Below are 15,326 nucleotides of genomic sequence, written 5' to 3' on the forward strand. Positions count from 1 at the left end.
TTAATTGGCCACTTTCAGTTGGTAGTGATCACTGTGCATGGCTAAAAGGTTTAACAGAGATGTGGACACTTTTTCATACATAGATTTTGATAGTTATGTGACTGAAATATTAGAAAGAGCTGTGCTGGCTCAGCCAGCCTTCACTTTTTCTTTCTCTCTACCTTTTTCAGACTCTCTTCATCCTGAGACTGTAGAACTTAATCCCTTTGCCCCCTCTCTCTCTTTCATTGTCACGATCTTGAAAAGATTAGATAGGAGCATCTGGAATAGTTTTCCTGTCCATATAATCACTCTTCTTCAGAGTGTCTACCATATGCACAAGGCTAGACATATGGTGGGCGCTTTCTGATATCTTTAAAAATGAATGAATGAATAAGTAAATCTGTCATCAACTAGATTTTTACTTGGGACTCCTGAACCACTGTGGCTTTCTCAGCTCTAAAACTATCTTCTTTCCTTTCTTCTATGTCCTGTTTTTTGGGTAATGTGTATATATGATATTCTAATGTTTCTCAATTCCTCTGAAACAAAATAATAATTCTCACTAAAAACATGGGAATGCAGGTTAAAATATAATAGTAATCATTTTTTTGCTATACATCTTATGAAAAAATAAAAACTATTATTTGTGAGTAGAAAGCAAAAAATCAAACTGGAAAACAACTTATAACAAAAGTAGAGAAATGATAATATTCTCACTATAATCAGAATTTAAGCAATTTTTTAAATCATAAAGATACTTGAACTACCATAGATAAATGGCAAAAGGAGAGAGAAGATACATGGAAAAGTATAAGTGGGTCAGAAACATGAAATATATTCAACCTTACTAGTAACCAAGGAAATACCAAATAAAATAGGATGTAAATTCCTACCGTCTATGCTCATAAGCGAAACAAATGCACCACTCTGGTGGAGGTTATTGATAGTGGGGGAGGCTATGACATTTCTCTCAATTTTGCTCTGAATCTAAAACTGCTCTAAAAAATAGTTTACTTTAAAAAATTCCTATTGTCAAAATAGCAAAGATAAATGATATTCAAATTCAATTCAAATGATAATATTAAATTATTGTTGGGTTTCATAAGTTGAAAACATATTATCTGGTGGTTGCAGCTTAATTAATGTGACACAGTTTGGAGAGCAAGTTGGTAATATTTATTAAGGGTCTTTAGCATAGTTATGGTCTTAGAAGACCATAATGGACCAATGTCTTTAGGACATTATGTATGGTATTTAAGGTAGGCCTCATTTAAGAATGTATCACAAGGACATCCTGTGACATGAAGACAAAGCTCTTTACGACAAGGCTATTTATAATAGAAACATTTGGAAACTCCCTAAACATTATTATCATCCATAACAAGAGAATATTGTCAACAAACTCATTTTTTAAATAATTTTTTTAAAAAAGCAAGGCTAAAATGTAAAGCAAGGCTACAAAACTGCATATGTATGATACAATGTTAGGTATGTAGAAAAATAAAAAATTTAAAAAATACACGGAGAAAAAATTACAGGAAAGTATATCAACATGTTACATTTGATCTTTTCTGAGTGTTAAGATTATAGATAAGTTTTTTTTCTTTTATGTCATCTAGTTTTTTTACTATGAGTATATTTTACTTCTTTTAATTACAATCATTTATTTGTAGATTATTTTAGGTTTTCTTCACAGACAGAACAATTCCTTTCCAACCCTTATATCTTTGATTTTTTCTTACATTACCATGCTGGCCGGGGTCTCTGATTCAGTGTTGAATGCAAATAGTGATGACAGGTACCTTGTAGCTTTTCTAATCTTAAAGGGAATGTTTTTAGGGTTTCAGTAATTTTCCTTCTATTTCTTAGAATGCTTGTGAACTGCTATGTTGAATGACTGTCAAATTTTATGAAATAGTTTTATCAGCTAAAATCATGATATAATTTTTCTACTTTAAGCTAATTATATGAAAAATTACATATATTGGTTTTTTTATATTAAATCAGCCTTTCGTGGAAGGAATAAACCCAACTTGGCAATAAAATACTAACATTTTCATACATAGATTTTGATAGCTACTGTTTTGTTTAGGGTTTTCCATATATGTTAATGAGTGAGATTGGCCTATAATTTTCCTTTCTCATACTATCCTTGTCAAAATTATGGTAGTATCATAAGTTGTCAGTAATGTTCCCTCCTTAGCTATATTCCAGAATGATTTCCTTAAGACTGGGATTATTTTTTGCTTAAATGTTTGATAAAACTTGCCTGTAAAGCCATCTGGGGCCTGTATTTTTTCCTTTGTGAAGAGAATTTTATCTTAATTTCTTAACATAAGTTTTTCTAAGATTTTTTCTATATCATCTAATTTTGGAGTGTGTTGGTATAAAGTTGTTCCTAATAGCCTCTTACTGTCTTCTTTATGTCTGAAACATCTGCAGTAATAACCTCTTTTTGAAATCACTGATATTATGTATATATGCCTTCTCTTTTATTCAAGTTTGCCAGAGGTTTGTGAAATGTATTAATCTTTCAAAAAACCAAAATTTTTTCCTGTTGACACTTACTATTGTCAGTTTGTTTACCACTTCATTAATTACTATTCTTATCTTTACTATTTCCTTCTTGATATTTTCTTTGAGGTTTTCTTCTCTGCTATTCTTTTTCTAACATCTTGACTTGAATACTTAGCTCATTAGTTTAGTCCTTCTGTTCTTATATAAACAATTAAGACCTAAATCACCCTCTGGATACTACTTTAGGTGAATCAAACAAGTTTTGATATATAGCACTTTCATCATCCAATGTGAATATTATTTTAAATTTCCATTATGAGTTATTTGACACATTAGCTATTAGAAATATGTTTTTATCGATTTTCAAACATATGGAATTTTCTAGTTATCTCTTGTTTGTGATTTCAAACCTAACTGTATTGTAGTCAAAGAATAAAGTCTGAATGCTTTCAGTCTTTGAAAATTGTTGAAACTTGCTTTATGACCCAGTAGGGAGTTGTGTTTCCTAAATGTATACATTTTGTAGTTGTACAATTCTGGGCATATATTAATTTATTGTCCTAAGGATCTATATTACTACTGAATTTTTTATCAGTTTGATCCATTAATTACTGAGAAAAGTATGTTAAAATCTCCCATTATGATTGTGGGTTTGTCTATTTCTCCTTTTAAGTCAATTTTTGCTTTATATATTTTGAGGTTATGTTATCAGATAGTTTTCTAATAAATTACAGTTTTGCCACCATGGAGTGACCCTCATTATCTCACATTAATGCCTCTCATTTTAAAGTTTATTTTTTCTGATAGTAACATATCTATTAACTTAATTTTTGTTATTATTTGCATGGAATATATTTTCTCATCCTTTAACTTTTCAAACTTTTCACCTTTCTGTATCTTTAAATGTCTCATAAACAGCAATGTTTAAAGATTTTTATTTTGAAATAATTATGGATTTACAGGAAGTTGAAAAGATTACCTTCACTCAGTCTCCCCCAGTTCATTTACATCTTAAATAACCATAGTACAATATCAAAACCAGGAAACTGACATTGGTACAATGAGTGTGCATAGATCTGTCATTTTATCACATGAGTAGTTTTGTGTAACTACCACTATAATCAAGATACAGAACTATTCTCTCATTACAAAGATCGAAACACCCAAATAAACAAGGTGACTTAGCCAATTAATATTAGGCAGCCTTTGTCGGTGCCCCCCTCCCCCCACTGTGGTATGATAGCATATAAATGAAGTGGCCATATTAGCAGACATGTGGTAGGACTACATTCAGGAACATCTGGTTCTAGGGATTCAAATGTATCATTAGGACTCTGTCTCTCTTTCCTTATGAAGTGGCTTCATTGTCAGGCAGGCTTTCTTTATGTGGTGGAAAAGAGGAATATAGGAAACTTTTGGTTCCCATCATTCGTAGTTAGTGATTACAGAGAAAAGACTCAGGCCCTCATTACCTTGGTCTACAGGCTAAATACTAAAAAGATACTAAGTCACGTCCCTACGTTTGGACCAGTCACTACATCTAAGAGATGGATGCTCTGATTGTCCATACTGGGTTGCAGGCCCTCCTTTATGATGGAGAAGTGGGACCCCCTAATTGTAGCCTCCCCCCGCCCACCACCAGAATCACAGGGAGAGGAAGAGAGGCAGCTCCTACAATGAACAGAGGTCTTCTTTCAGCAGAAGAGGGGGCAGGCAGAAACAACAGCTCCACTGCAACAGTGATTATAATACATGGCCTGGGTGGAGAATCACTGTTCTACATATTCTCATAGAGAATCATTTATTCTCAGGGCTTAAATTTTCACTTCTACCAGGAGGATTCTCAGACATACATCTTGAACCTAATTTCTTTACTGAATTTCAGACCTGGCATTTATAATTACTTGTATTATTATCACCTCAATTGAACACATCTAAATCTAAGCTAATTATTTTCCCACCAAACCAGCTTCTCCTCTGGATTTTGATATTTCAGGCAATGGTCTCATCGTTATTCAGCCTCCTAAATATAAAACTCTGGAGGCATTCTTAATACCTCCTATCAAGTCTTCCTTTGTAATGCCTTTCACAACTCCTTCTTTCCTTTCCCACCACTACTACTGAATTCCAGGCTCTAGTATCTTAATGGCAATATCTTTCTCATTCTAACCTCTACCTTATCCACTCCATACACTGATACCAGATTATAACCTTCTCAAAATATTGCTAGACTTCCACTCTAAAATGAAAAAATCAATTTTCTCTGCTAGGATACAGTCCAAAATACTTAGACTGGTATTTCAAGGCTATTACAATCTGGCGCCAACTCACTTTTCCATTCTACTTGATTATTATTTGCTCATACAAACCCTCTGATCCAGCCAAACTGATGTACTTATCATTCCCCATACATATTATGTGCATTCGAACCCCCCTCTTGTGTTTTGTTCATACGGATTCCCCTGCCTTGAATCCTTTCCCCATTTATTCTCCCTAAGGTGCCTTCCCTTTTCTTCACCTTAATTTCATTTCATTTCTTCCTGAAACCTTTCTTTACAAATTCAGCAATGTGCTGGCTCTCTCCTCTATGGGCAATCTGTCCCACTATTCTTTTAGTAATAAAATGTGAGCCCCCTTCCCCAGCTGTAGTCAAATTAGTCACTGTGTATACCTCAAACCAGGTCAGCTCTACTCCCAGCTCCTGACACATTCCTCTCTAAGGCAGGTAGTGCACCAGAAATCTCCAGTTCTAAAATATGTCTTTTTGGCAAAGGCCAGATACCTGGTGTCAACTGGAAAAAAAAGCACAACCTAAAAGTTGAGAGTTATGTTTTATTTGGCAGACAAAACTGAGGAGTTAAGCCCAGGACACAGCATCTCAGATAACTCTGAGAGACTGCTCCAAAGAGGCAGGGGGGTGGGGGTGGGGGTGGGGGGCAGCCAGGATATATAGGAGTTTTTGCAACAAAGACCAGGTAGTTGGAACATCTAAACATTACTGTTACTTAAAGAAAATAAGATATCTCAAGTTAAGGAATTTATCATTTTTCTATGTATAGAAGATGCAAGATTCTGGGCTCACTGAAATCATTCCTTTGATATACACCTCAGCTATCTGGGGCCAGTATCCTGTGATTTCTCATCCTGAGTTTCCTCAGGGTGCACCATAGGGGCAGCTATAATGTGATGGCTTGATGGCTGCAACATCCTTTGTTTACTGATATGGCAGGCAATATATTTCATTCAGACTGGTGTGGATGAGTGTATATACCAATGTGGTCAATGAATGACAGCCATTCTCTGTTCCCAAGAGTGTTGGCATCATCCATATCACTGACCTTCTGCTTCAAATTTTTCTTCAGCTCTCTGGTTCCTTCTGGAGTCCAGCTCTGTATTTCAGCCCACTTTTCTGTGACTCCCCTCAATTTTCTGAATTCTTATCAGCCTGCTCCCATGTTCCCTCTTTGCTGGGAGATTCACTAACAACAGACTTAATTCACAGATGGTTCTGCCACCCTGTATATTACTTATCATTTCTACTTCTGTTATTGTAAATTTCTCTTTGGCAGGGATTTGCCTTATTTGTCTTTGCATCCCCAGCAGCTAGTATGTAGTAAGTACATCAGTCATGTTTTTGAACCACCCAAACACCTCCACTAAGTTGGACCTCCATGAATACTTGTGCTAATATTAATCACACTAACTTTCTCCCATCTCTTTGGACACAATGTAATAGATAGTTCTCCACGACAGATCAGTTCGCCTGTTTCCAATCCCATCCGGACTTTCTTCTTCCTCTTCTCTATCAGCCAATACTACCAACTTCCCAGAATCCCTCACAGACAGGCATGAGTTTTGCTCTCATAGATATATCTTTGCTTTAGCAAACTTGCTCTCTTAGCACTTGCTCTCTTAGATATATGTTTGGATGGCTCTGAGAGTCTAAAAACACCAGACCTTCAATAAGGTTTTGTTGATGATGCTCTGAGTTATTGTATAAAACTGAAATGCTCTGTTGTCTTTTAGTCTTGTAACGAAGGATCATCTATCAATCATTCAATATTAGTTTCTTCTTCCTCACTATATCCTTGACTGTGCCAGATTCAGACATTTCCTCCAGATGTGGAGTCCTTCCCAGTCTATTTACCTAAGAACATTTTAGTAATTTTTATTGCAATTATAACTATAGAGTAACAAGAAAGATGTGATTTATAAAAAGGAGGGAGTCATTAGCTCCTTTTAATGCACAAAAAATAGCCAAGCAATAAAACAAAGGCCTTTCTTTTTGAAATTTCTGGTTAACAACCTTTATTTCTGTCTTATCTATTTTATGTCTTTTTTTAGGCCTGGTCTAAAAGTCTACTGTTACATACTTTCTCTTACTAATATTGTCATATAAGGTGAGAATGATTTCCTATCTGTCATTTGGATCACAAAGTCAACATAGATTATTAAAGCAGCCATTTAATTTTAAAAGTAGTAGTTAGATCCTCAATGTATTAGTTAGATATAATATGAAGGAATAAGAAAGTGGCTTTTACTTTAATCAAGTTATTGTTAGAGCCTTGTTATAGAAGTTAGTTTCAATTATTTTGCAAGCTAAAAACTGTGTACATCTTTGAGGGAAGGATGCAGGAACTAAAGTATTTTTGCCTGGAAAGAAAAAACCTGACAGGTGACTTGATATGACTCTTTAAGGATGTAAGGGTTACAGTAAAGAGAATAGTGGCCTCATTGTACCCATGGTCATGCAACAAATCAGTAGAGCTGGTGATAGACTCTGCACTGGCAGTTTGAACAAGCCAGAGGTACTGCAGATGGATTTTCTGCCAAATTGGAAGTCAGACACTCTCTCCTCCTGCCAGACGATCAGAACAGAGACATCAGATATGTCCTTCCAACTACCACAGAAATAGAGAGAGGGCAGAACAAGCCAGACAGAAGAGGCTGGAATCTATCTAGTCTGAGGTTGAAACCTCTGTGTCACACTCACCTGGAGGTACCTTCTTATTCCTCAATTCCCTCAAGGAGGAAAAACCCTAGATCTTCTATGCCTTGGTGTTAAGACATACTCTCCTGACCTAATTCTCTCCCCATTTCTGTCCGAGTTTAAAAGACTTAGCTACACCACCATTTTCAAAAGCCGGTTTTTATTTTAACTCATCCATCTGACTTCAAGTCTGGCACCAAATGCTATGTATTTCCTATATGCACTAAGGAAATGGAATTAAATTACTCCAGGAAGAAATTTAGAATATGCAGAAAGAACAGTGTCCTGACTGCAAAGTTTGTTGGTTGCTAGAACAGGTAATTGAAAGAAATTGTAGAATATTTTTCCAGAACCAACCTTTGAGAAAAAATACAAGCCAGGTTCTGAGCTGGCCTCCATAGTGGGAGACTCAATGTCCCTTACTACCCTGTGATGCATCAGAATTTCAGGAATTAGACTGAAAACTCCAGATTTCAAATGCCTCAATCCACAAACCCAGCTCATGTTATTTTGTAACGCTTTATTTATTCAAAAGATTATTTTATTAACCTATTCTAAGGACCTAGATACATTAAACATGGATTTTATTTTCAGTTTTTTTTGTTTTTTTTTTTTGGTGGTACGCGGGCCTCTCACTGCTGTGGCCTCTCCCATTGCGGAGTGCTCCGGACGTGCAGGCTCAGCGGCCATGGCTCACGGGCCTAGCTGCTCCACGGCATGTGGGATCCTCCGGGACCGGGGCATGAACCAGCGTCCCCTGCATCGGCAGGCAGACTTTCAACCACTGCGCCACCAGGGAAGCCCTATTTTCAGTTTTAAACTGAGATCAGCAACACTGGAATTCCTATTAAGGACTCTTGGAAAGATTGTCCAGACTCTTCCCATTTGCAAAAAAAAATCAGTAGGTTTCCATTCATTTGCATGGTGGACTACATTTTTCTCTCCTCTGATGCTTTTTTCTATAATTATATCTTTTTATTAAAAAATCTTCTATCTTTGCTTATCAACTGGTTCTTCCCTTTTTTTTCAAACACATCCTTTAAAAGGTAAACGGGAGAAACCTTCAAGATGGCGGAGTAAGACACAGAGATCACCTTCCTCCCCACAAATACATCAGATATACATCTACATGTGGAACAACTCCTACAGAACACCTACTGAATGCTGGCAGAAGACCTCAGACTTCCCAAAATGCAAGAAACTCTGCACGTACCTGGGTAGGGCAAAAGAAAAAAGAAAAAACAGAGACAAAATAATACAGACGGGACCTGCACCAGTGGGAGGGAGCTGTGAAGGAGGAAAGGTTTCCACACACTAGGAAGCCCCTTCGCGGGCAGAGACTGCGGGTGGCGGAGGTGGGAAGCTTCAGGGCCGCGGAGAAGAGCACAGCCACAAGGGTGCAGAGGTCAAAACGGAGAGATTCCCGCACAGAGGATCGGTGCCGACCAGCACTCACCAGCCAGAGAGGCTTGTCTGCTCACCCGCCGGGGTGGGCGTGGCTGGGAGCTGAGGCTCGGCTTCAGTTGGATCCCAGGGAGAGGACTGGGGTTGGCTGCGTGAACACAGCCTGAAGGGGCTAGTGCACCACAGCTAGCCGGGAGGGAGTCTGGGAAAAAGTCTGGAGCTGCTGAAGAAACAAGAGACTTTTTCTTGCCTCTTTGTTTCCTGGTGAGCGAGGAGAGGGGATTAAGAGCACCGCTTATAGGCGCTTCAGAGACGGGTGTGAGCCGCAGCTATCAGCGCGGACCCCAGAGACGGGCATGAGATGCTAAGGCTGCTGCTGCCACCACCAAGAAGCCTGTGTGCGAGCACAGGTCACTATCCACACCTCCCCTCCCGGAAGCCTGTGTAGCCTGCCACTGCCAGGGTCCTGTGATCCAGGGACAACCTCCCTGGCAGCACACACAGCGTGCCTCAGGCTGATGCAACATCACGCCAGCCTCTGCCACTGCAGTCTCACCCTCCATTCCGTACCCCTCCCTCCCCCCGGCCTGAGTGAGCCAGAGCCCCCGAATCAGCTGCTCCTTTAACCCCGTCCTGTCTGAGCGAAGAACAGACGCCCTCAGGCAACCTACACGCAGAGGCGGCGCCAAATCCAAAGCTGAGCCCCTGGGAGCTGTGAGAACAAAGAAGAGAAAGGGAAATTTCTCCCAGCAGCCTCAGGAGCAGCAGATTAAAGCTCCACAATCAACTTCATGTACCCTGCATCTGTGGAATACCTGAATAGACAGCGAATCATCCCAAAATTGAGGCAGTGGACTTTGGGAGCAACTGTAGACTTGGGGTTTGCTTTCTGCATCTAATTTGTGTCTGGTTTTACATTTATCTTAGTTTAGTATTTAGAGTTTATTATCATTGGTAGATTTGTTTATTGATTGGGTTGTTCTCTTCTTCCTTTTTTTTATATATAGATAAATACATATTTTTTCCTTTTTCGCTTTTTGTGAGTGTGTATGTGTATGCTTCTTTGTGTGATTTTGTTTGTATAGCTTTGCTTTTACCATTTGTCCTAGGGTTCAGTCTGTCTGTTGGGGTTTGTTTTTTTTTTTAGTGTAGTTTTTAGCACTTGTTATCATTGGTGGATTTGTTTTTTGGTTTGGTTGCTCTCTTGTTTCTTTCTTTCTTCCTTTTCTTTTTATTACTTTTTACTTTTTATTAATTTTTCAAACTTTTTATTTTAATGATTTTATTTTATTTTTCTTTCTTTCTTTCTTTTCTCCCTTTTCTTCTGAGCCGTGTGGCTGACAGAGTCTTGGTGCTCTGGCCGTGTGTCAGGCCTGTGCCTCTGAGGTGGGAGAGCTGAGTTCAGGACATTGGCCCACCCGAGACTTGCTGGCTCCACATAATATCAAACAGCAAAAGCTCTCCCAGAGATCTCCATCTCAACGCTGAGACCCAGCTCCACTCAACAACCAGCAAGCTACAGTGCTGGACACCCTATGCCAAACAACTAGCAAGACAGGAACACAACACCACCCATTAGCAGGGAGGCTGCCTAAAATCATAATAAGTCCACAGACACCCCAAAACACACCACCGGACACAGTCCTGCCCACCAGAGACACAAGATCCAGCCTCATCCACCAGAACACAGGCACTAGTCCCCTCTGCCAGGAAGCCTACACAACCCACTGAACCAACCTTAGCCACCAGGGGGCAGACACCAAAAACAATGGGAACTACGAACGTGCAGCCAGTGAAAAGGAGACCCCAAACACAGTAAGTGAAGCAAAATGAGAAGACAGAGAAACACACAGCAGATGAAAGAGCAAGGTAAAATCCCACCAGACTAAAAAAATGAAGAGGAAATAGGCAGTCTACCTGAAAAATAATTCAGAGTAATGATAGTAAAGATGACCCAAAATCTTGGAAATAGAATGGAGAAAATACAAGAAACGTTTAACAAGGACCTAGAAGAATTAAACAGCAAACAAACAATGATGAACAACATAATAAATGAAAATTAGAAAGTCTCTAGAAGGAATCAAGAGCAGAATAACTGAGGCAGAAGAAGGGATAAGTGACCTGGAAGATAAAATAGTGGAAATAACTACTGCGGTGCAGAATAAAGAAAAAAGAATTAAAAGAATTGAGGACAGTTTTAGAGACCTCGGGGACAACATTAAAGGCACCAACATTCAAATTATAGGGGTCCCAGAAGAAGAAGAGAAAAAAAAGGGACTGAGAAAATATTTGAAGAAATTATAGTTGAAAACTTCTCTAAGGTGGGAAAGGAAATAGTCAAGTCCAGGAAGTGCAGAGAGTCCCATAGAGGATAAATCCAAGGAGAAACAGGCCAAGACACATATTAGTCAAACGATCAAAAATTAAATACAAAGAAAAAATTTTTAAAGCAGCAAGGGAAAAACAACAAATAAAATACAAGGGAATCCCCATAAGGTAAACAGCTGATCTTTCAGCAGAAACTCTGCAAGCCGGAAGGGAGTGGCAGGACATATTGAAAGTGATGAAAGGGAAAAACCTACAACCAAGATTATTCTACACAGCAAGGATCTCATTCAGTTTCGATGGAGAAATTAAAACCTTTACAGACAAGCAAAAGGTAAGAGAATTCAGCACCACCAAACCAGCATTACAACAAATGCTAAAGGAACTTCTCTAGGCAGGAAACACAAGAGAAGGAAAAGACCTACAATAACACACCCAAAACAATTAAGAAAATGGTAAAAGGAACATACATATCAATAACTACCTTAAATGTAAATGGATTAAATGCTCCAACCAAAAGACATAGACTAGCTGAATGGATACAAAAACAAGACCCATATATATGCTGTCTACAAGAGACCCACTTCAGACCTAGGGACACATACAGACTGAAAGTGAGGGGATGGAAAAAGGTATTCCATGCAAATGGAAATCAAAAGAAAGCTGGAGTAGCAATTCTCATATCAGACAAAATAGACTTTAAAATAAAGACTGTTACAAGAGATAAAGAAGGACACTACATAATGATCAAGGGATCAATCCAAGAAGAAGATATAACAATTGTAAATATTTATGCACCCAACATCGGAGCACTTCAATACATAAGGCAAATGCTAACAGATATTGAAGCAGAAATTGACAGAACACTATCATAATAGAGGACATTAACACCCCACTTTCACCAATGGACAGATCATACAAAATGAAAATAATTAAGGAAACACAAGCTTTAAATGATACATTAAACAAGATGGACTTAATTGATATATATAGAACATTCCTTCTAATAACAACAGAATACACTTTCTTCTCAAGTGCTCATGGAACATTCTCCAGGATAGATCATATCTTGGGTCACAAATCAAGCCTGGGTAAACTTAAGAAAATTGAAATCCTATCAAGTATCTCTTCCGACCACAACGCTATGAGACTAGATAACAATTACAGGAAAAAATCTGTAAAGAATAAAAACACAGGGAGGTTAAACAATACACTACTAAATAACCAAGAGATCACTGAAGAAATAAAAAAATACCTAGAAACAAATGACAATGAAAACACGATGACCCAAAACCTACGGGATGCAGCAAAAGCAGTTCTAAGAGGGAAGTTTATAGCAATATGATCCTACCTCAAGAAACAAGAAACATCTCAAATAAATAACCTAACATTACACTTAAAGCAATTAGAGAAAGAAGAACAAAAAACCCCTAAAGTTAGCAGAAGGAAATAATAAAGATCAGATCAGAAATAAGTGGAAAAGAAATGAAGAAAACAATAGCAAAGATCAATAAAACTAAAAGTTCGTTGTTTGAGAAGATAAACAAAATTCATAAACCATTAGCCAGACTCATAAAGAAAAAAAGGGAGAAGACAAATCAATAGAATTAGAAATGAAAAAGGAGAAGTAACAACTGACACTGCAGAAATACCAAGGATCATGAGAGATTGCTACAAGCAACTCTATGCCAATAAAATGGACAACCTGGAAGAAATGCACAAATTCTTAGAAAAGCACAACCTTCCGAGACTGAACCAGAAAGAAATAGAAAATATAAACATACCAATCACAAGCAATGAAATTGAGACTGTGATTAGAAATCTTCCAAAAACCTGGGACCAGATGGCTTCACAGGAAAATTCTATCATTTAGAGAAGAGCTAACACCTATCCTTCTCAAATTTTCCAAAATATAGCAGAGGGAGAAACACTCCCAAACTCATTCTATGAGGCCACCATCACCCTGATACTAAAACCAGACAAAGATGTCACAAAGAAAGAAAATTGCAGACCAATATCACTGATGAACATAGATGCAAAAATCCTCAACAAAATACTAGCAAACAGAATCCAACAGCACAATAAAAGGATCATACAAGGAGATTTTTCAGCAGAGAACTGAAGGTTCTGCCGTAGTCTTCTCACCTGTCTTTCTTGTCAGCCTGCACTACTGATTTCAGACTCTGTGAGAGCTCCTACAATCCTCGAAAGAGTGTATATTCAGGAGGAAGTAACCCCAGAAAAGGAAGAACAGGCAGATCAAGATATGTAGCTCTGTGGCCACCAAGTTGTGGTTTTTGACAGATCATCAAATCAGGGAAGACTATCCCCAAATAGAGATCTTACGAGCTTTAAAGACCAAATGTTGTGAGGAGGAACTGGACTTTAGGGCTGTGGTGATGGATGAGGTGGTGCTAACAATCCATCAAGGAAACCTGGGTCTTTGTATCAATGGAGAACTAATTACTGCCTACGCTCCAGCAGTAGTAGTGAGAATACCAACCGGTTGGGTGCAAAGTGATAGTGACACCACTGTTTTGCGCCATCTAGAGAAGATGGGATGCAGGTTGATGAACTGACCTCAAGACATCCTGAACTGTGTTAATAAGTTCTGGATGTTTCAAGAGTTGGCAGGTCATGGTGTTCCTCTGCCAGATACTTTCTCTTATGGTGGTCATGAAAATTTTGCTAAAATGATTGATGAAGCAGAAGTACTGGAGTTCCCAATGGTAGTGAAGAATACATGGTGTCATAGAGGAAAAGCAATTTTCTTGGCTCGTGATAAGCGCCATTTGGCTGATCTAAGCCATCTTATTTGCCATGAAGCTCCATCCCCGTTTCAGAGATATGTTAAAGAGTCTCATGGAAGAGATGTATATGTCATTGTCATTGGAGGCCGTGTGGTTGACACCATAACGCTGTTCAACAGATGGGAGGATGCAAAGCAACTGCTCACTAGGTGGTGTCGGGATGATGTGCTCATTGAGTAAACAAGGGAAACAGCTAGCTATCCAGGTGTCTAATATCCTGGGAATGGATGTGTGTGGCACTGACCTGTTGATGAAAGACGACGGCTCCTTCTGTGTCTGCGAAGGAGACAATGCAAATGTAGGTTTCATAGCCTTTGATAAGGCTTATAACCTAGATGTAGCTGGTATCATAGCTGAATATGCCGCCTCCCTTTTGCCCTCTAGCCGACTCGCCTGGCGTATGTCCCTGCTCTCTGTGGTGTCCATGACCAGTGAGACTAGTGAGCCGGAGCTGGGTCCCGCAGACAACACTGCTGTCGACAACATGAGCATAAGTTCCAGCTCTGTTGGCAGCGACCCTGAAACCATGGAGTGAGAGCCGCTCACCAAGCTCCCAGGGGGCCTATTCAACATGAACCAACTGCTAGCCAATGAAATCAAACTCCTGGTGGAGTGATTCCACCAGTAAATAATTAACCAACAAAACCCTTGTAAAGCTTTCTTTTTCTTCTTTCCTTTTTTTCATTCTGTTTTCTTTTTCTATTATTTTTTTTAAACCAACTTGCAATGCTGTTCATGGAAAATGCTCAGGAAGATGAGAGAAAAATGAGTAGGATTAGTTAGGAAGGAGGAAGGGGGAGATAGATGAGACCTTTGCTACTAACCTGTTACTGACTTTGATTTACAAATACTACAGATAGAGAAGCAGAAGATGTGAGATACAGAAAAATGTCAGGCTCTCATAGTTACCCTTTTAAATTACTCAAAAATGTATAGGCTCTCAGGCCATGAAGGACATAATTTTTTCATGGTCTCTTCCTTTTGTTTTTGTACAGTTGGTACAAATTTCAGAGTCGTGTAACTTCACATTGTATTGTAATCCATGAGGAAGACATCTACCTAAATTATAATTTTTTATACAAATAAGAAAATTCAGCCTATACACTATTATATAGGAGCTTTATGTTCATAGTTATGAAATCTTGAGGAGTTCTTTTATTGACTTTTTTCCCCTTAATTTGGGTGGGAGGGCAACGTGAATGTGACCCCATAAAGGTTTTTTTAATGATAAAGTTGGCATGTTTGCATGATAAAAGGGAAATGAACAGTATTGCAATGTCTGGCACACAAAATAACAT

General features: G+C 38.5%; 1 pseudogene; it reads left to right on the forward strand.

Annotated features, from left to right (window-relative positions):
- The first annotated feature begins 13,488 nt into the window (after nt 1-13,488).
- LOC132518088 (beta-citrylglutamate synthase B-like) lies at nt 13,489-14,644 on the forward strand (annotated as a pseudogene).
- The last annotated feature ends 682 nt before the right edge of the window (nt 14,645-15,326 follow it).

Source organism: Lagenorhynchus albirostris, chromosome 3 (genome assembly GCF_949774975.1).
Source record: "Lagenorhynchus albirostris chromosome 3, mLagAlb1.1, whole genome shotgun sequence".
NCBI classification, from domain to species: domain Eukaryota; kingdom Metazoa; phylum Chordata; class Mammalia; order Artiodactyla; family Delphinidae; genus Lagenorhynchus; species Lagenorhynchus albirostris.